At 45.4% G+C, this 5,603-nt stretch overlaps 1 non-coding gene across 1 annotated transcript; it reads left to right on the top strand.

The window, feature by feature from the left end:
- Positions 1 to 3,798: 3,798 nt before the first annotated feature.
- Trnat-ugu lies at positions 3,799 to 3,872 on the top strand. Its single transcript has one exon. It is a non-coding gene; the product is annotated as a tRNA-Thr (tRNA).
- Positions 3,873 to 5,603: the final 1,731 nt, after the last annotated feature.

Below are 5,603 nucleotides of genomic sequence, written 5' to 3'. Positions count from 1 at the left end.
GATAGATGTTGATTGCATATATTGAATTACCAATAAACGGTAAAATTGTCTGTTAATTATGTTATATACTAACTAATTTCATGCATTATGCCAGACATTCTCTTGCTCTTATGAATTATTCTCTAATGTGTGTATCACTTTGTCAGATTAACTTCCCATTTGTTCAATAGTAAGTTGCAAGAGTATTCTGACGTTCTGAAATATTCGTAGAACTTGGCCCCCTCGTCCACTGTTCACTGTACAGAGTGCCAAATAGCTCTTCAATTGCCTTATTTTTCCACGCCTGATGAACCCTCTCCCGTTTTCACACATGCTTTCCGTCTTCTTCATCAAGAATCACCGAAATCGGCATGTGATTGTCGTCGAGAACTTCACCATTCCGGTCACTCAAGTACACTGCCACACGTACTCAAGTATGTACAGAATAGTTGTTTCTATTTCTGTTCCTGTTTTATTCCAGTGTGTATTCTTTAGCTCTTCGTCCTGTATTAGGGACTGGAAGGATCACACAATAAAAACGTTCAAAAGTGTGTGAAATCTTATGGGATTTAACTGCTAAGGTCTTGAGTCCCTAAGCTTACACACTAATTACCTAAATTATCCTAAGGACAAACACACACACCCATGGCCGAGGGAGGACTCGAACCTCCGCCGGGACCAGCCGCACTATCCATGACTGCAGCGCCCTGAGACCGCTCGGCTAATCCCACAACACAAGATAGTTGCGCACTAATTCAATATGATTTTCATCATTCATGTTTATGAAGGTGAACTACTGCTCTGCAACACAACAACTAGGCTGTGCTGCGGTCGTGAACTGAGAAAATATCGGCCGCATAGAATACGTTGATCACGGTACGGCATCGGCGGAAACACAGTTTGCACTGTAACGGCCTCGCCACGAGCGAATGTGAACAATTCTTAGAACAATACCTTCAAATGCTTGCGTCGGGGTATAACGGGTCGGTTACTTTCGCGTCATTGATGTGTTTGACGCGACCTTTAGTCAGAGTTACACAAAAATTCTAGTGATCTGCATCATACGGTGCTCTTGAAAGAGATTATTGTCCATCATCAATGTTGCCTGCATCCATGATGCGACAGTTAACTTAAACAAAACAACTGCTATCTAACCTTGCCCCTTTGCAAAAGGCAATATCACACGGTACTATTTGTACGTCATCCGTCTTCAATGTTAATCATTCTTTACTGGCACTCTGTTCATATAATCATGCAAGTTAAGTTTCATTATTCCCATTCTTTCCGAGTGTCGCTATTTTTGATGTCGCAAAAAGCCAATGATGTTTACGGCATTCGACGCCCAACATATTGCCCGCGATTAATCACAAAATTTGCTGCTAGTGGCAACGGGATGTGGACTGCAGGTATCCAGTGGTGAGCACAGCATAAGGCGATGGAGCGTAGCTGAACTGCTTAGTCAATGAGCAAGTCACAACAGTGCTGTAGTGGTATTAGTGTTGATAAAAAGCAGAGCAACAGCAGCGATAAACAAAGCAAACATTGCATTACACCTACGACAGTTTTCGAGACTGATATTACATCAGAAAGGAATCTAAGGAATTTTGCAGAGTGAGAAAGAAGTGGCAGACGAACTAGTAGCGTTTCTGCGAGATGAGCCGGTGGCATTTGGGATGACGTATACGCTCAACTGTGCGGTCAATATTCATGAGGGGTAGAATGATGATGATACGTCCTTAACAAGTAAAAGTGATACTGAAAAAGGTGTCGAGCCACGTAGCTCATCATCCTTGTCGGTCAGGGATCCACAAATCCCGTCTCCAGTGAAACACATTAAAGGAATATCGCTGTCCAAGGGGTGGGTACTAAACGTAATTATGTACATGGAAGATCTTTCGTAGCATAGCAAAAAATAAATAAATAAATAAATAAAATAAAATAAAAAAATTAAAAAAATAAAAAAAAATTTACAGGATGTGCATGTTAGCGATCTACTACGTTATGAGCATCAAATTGCTCGCGACACATATTACAGTGATATAAAAGCAAGCAGTGGATGGTTGCACAACTTCAAACAGTGCTGCAGAACTAGAAGATGTAAGATAACGATACTTCAAATAAAGCGTCGATTTCACGAGGCACAACAAACTGCGGAATCGGCCCGGATATTCGTAAATGAGCTAAACGAACTTATCCTGTAGTTGATTAAGGAATTTGTTTGCAACAATGGTGTCTTGATGAGAAAATGCGTAAGAAAGGAACCCTGGAAATAAGAGATACCAAGACAGTTATATAAACATCAACTAACACCAGCGCCTTAACGCATTCGGTTAGAATTAAGCTGACTGTTAGTCTGGATGGTAAATTGTCGGGAAAGTTATTTATTGTGTTGCAACAAGTAGGACTTTCTCTGCCCTCTACGATTCTTTCTCGTGTGCTTGATCTTGCAAGGGCAGGAGGGTATATCTACGTCACAGCAAGCAAGAGTGGGGAAGTGGGCGTAAGATAACTACTACAATGATATGGGCACTGATTTTGGCCAATAGCTGGTCAAAATAATTTGCTTTTGCTTCATTCCCGGTCTAAGGCAACGGCCTAGCCGCAGTGGATACACCGGTTCCCGTGAGATCACCGAAGTTAAGCGCTGTCTGGCGTGGTCGGCCGTTGGATGGGCGACCATCCAGGCCGCCATGCGCTGTTGCCATTTTTCGGGGTGCATTCAGCCTCGTGATGCCAACTGAGGAGCTACTCGACCGAATAGTACCGGCTTCGGTCAAGAATACCATCATAACGACCAGGAGGGCGGTGTGCTGACCCCACGCCCCTCCTATCCGCTTCCTCTACTGGTCCCGGTGGGCCACTCATGGCCTGACGACGGAGTGCTAATAATAATAATAATTGATTCTTGGTCTATGTATAAAAATCATACTTCTTTAGAGCAAACTATCATTCGTGAAAAGTAAGTACCATTTCAGTTTGTATTGCCTGGGACCACTGGACAAACTGATCTTCTGGATGTTTATTTTTACGCTGTCTATGAAACTTGTTATGGCACTGCCTGCGGCTGCCCCTTAAACGGTAGCCAGTATCACGATAATCTCCACGACAGACTATTTAACATTCGACTGCATGCCATCAGATTCCATCAGCTCTCTTCACCCCGTTACACCAATGTGATTCTATATACATTCGGTAAGAGTGGATACCTAGTTGAACGCCATGGGCGGTTTGTAATTCCCAAGAAATCCAGCTTCAATCTCCACGTTGCGAACCTCTGTAAACACTATGGCGTGCCATTTTTCATTCGGTGTTCGTGGCGCAAGTTAATGTTTTGTCTAGAACATTACTTGAAAGTCAACAATGTCCTTTTTTTGTAGTGTAGTACGTAGATCCCATATAAGGTTGACCTCTGCACCTTTCGGGCACCCATTTTCTGTCGCCCCCTGACGCTCATTGTGAGTGATTACTAGCTAGAAATTACAATGAAATGAACACCCTTAGCTGCTTACAGGCGTTCACATACGCCAACGGGGACAGATGAAAATGTGTTCCCCGACCGGGACTCGAACCTGGGATTTCCTGCTTACATGGCATCTTAGTATATATATAGTTAAGGGTCACCGGCCACTTGACCATCTTCTTCTTATGTGCGAATGCACAAACAGTGCCCGAACTCTTACGGGAATCGGCAACGCGCCGCGAGTAATTAGTATAATGGGCGGGGCCACTACGAATGTAGTGCGGGACTACACGTTGAGAACCTGGGTTTCGCGGGAGGCGTGCCAGAGATAAATCCCTGCAGTCACGCTATCCTCTGTGTCCTCGGTGGCTCAGCTGGATAGAGCGCCTGCCATGTAAGCAGGAGATCCCAGGTTCGAGTTCCGGTCGGGGAACACATTTTCATCTGTCCCAGTTGAAGTATGTCAACGCCTGTAAGCAGCTAAGGGTGTTCATTTCATTCTAATTTCATTCTAATGAGCTGCATGGTCACCGATGGTATCTGTTCTTTCTGACATGTCCGAAAGAACAGATACCATCTTAGTATATATTACTAGCTAGCACCTTTCCTGCCATAATTGTTAATACAACGCTTTCAAATGAGCCTTACTAAAGATTGAGCTCAAGCGGTTTCCTTGTTAGTAATATAGCTGGAACAAAGTGAAACTGCGCAAGGACACTGCAGCTTCTGTATTTGACTCTGTTGTCTTTTTCTCTTCTTTGCCATCCCGACACGACATAGCGTACTCGAGGGAAGCTGTGGCAATCGTGCTGTGCCGTTCTCTGCTACAGTAACGGGAACAGCGAGGCGGGCCGCGGCGCGGCGGGCTCGGGGGTCGCATTATGCAAAGCAGCGCCGGCCGAACATTCGCAGCGGACGCCAGTGTTTTATGTTTTCAGTTTGTCCTGCACGGCGCTCGGCAGGGCAGGGCGCGGCACGGCGCATACCGCGGGGGCGTACTTCAAGGTGGCGCCGCTCACGTGCGTGACGTGCGCGCAGGCGGCAGGTAGCCAGTGGATTTATGCTGCGACACACACACACACACACACACACACTCACATCTACTCATGCCCCAACGCAGCACATACGCAGCACCCTTCTCCCTCCCCCCCCCCCCCCTCTTCCGACCCTAGCAATTCTCAGCCTTCCGCCTTCCTTTCTGCAGCACAGTGCCCTCCTTTAGCTTCCAGCTTTCGCTAGCGAAATATATTATTTGGCGGAGCGTATGCATCAGCTGAGCGGGCGAGTAGGCGGAAACGCGCGCCAGGAATGTGGCGCGCCGCTGCCGGAGGTGAGCCGCACGCCACCTGCGTTTTGTTCGCCAGCCCGCCGCCGCGGGCGCTTGCGTATTTATACGCTATGCAAAGCAGAACAACTAACAGCAACTCGTTGGCCGTTTCTTTTTCTCTTTTTATTTTTTTTTTAGCTCCACCCCTACCCCGTCCTGTCCCAGTACGACGACTACCTGAATAGTAACCGGCCTGTTTGACTATGCGCGAGTTGTTTATGGGTATTGCATTGACAAAGAAATGCGCTTTCGCTGTTCTTTGTACCGCGCTTCGAATAGATTTTTTTTTAGAACACAAATATATGGTCTGTGGACCTCCGCATGCGATATCTCTATCTTTCGCTGTCAGTGTAACTAAAGGTTTAACAAACTGCGCTTTAGGCTAGTGGCGGAGTCAGTCTAACCAGACATGACATTACTTTCCTGAGTATATAAAAAGATGCTCTTTTGATTTTAGAGAGCTTTGGGGCTTTAAGTTCTCTATAGTCTCTGTATTAAACAACCAAGTATTTAACAATAGTTTTTGAATCTACGATAACGAATATTTTCTTCTCCCGCAGCTTTCATTACCATTCTCCTGCCTCGTAGATTGTTCTCAATAGTTCTGTTTATTACTAGCTGACAGGCCCGACATATCCCGCAAATTAATTTTGCCGGTGTATGTCGGGTTTGTTAACATCGAGTATAGATATAAGTGTCAGGAAGTCGTTTCCGAAAGTATGTGTATGGAGTGTAGCCATGTATGGAAGTGAAACATGGACGATAAATAGTATGGAAAAATTGGTTCAAATGGCTCTGAGCACTATGGGACTTAACAGCTATGGTCATCAGTCTCCT

This window comes from Schistocerca piceifrons, chromosome 3, assembly GCF_021461385.2.
Source record: "Schistocerca piceifrons isolate TAMUIC-IGC-003096 chromosome 3, iqSchPice1.1, whole genome shotgun sequence".
NCBI classification, from domain to species: Eukaryota; Metazoa; Arthropoda; class Insecta; order Orthoptera; family Acrididae; genus Schistocerca; species Schistocerca piceifrons.
Note: the sequence above shows the minus strand (reverse complement) of the source record. Positions and strands in the feature narration are given on the sequence as shown.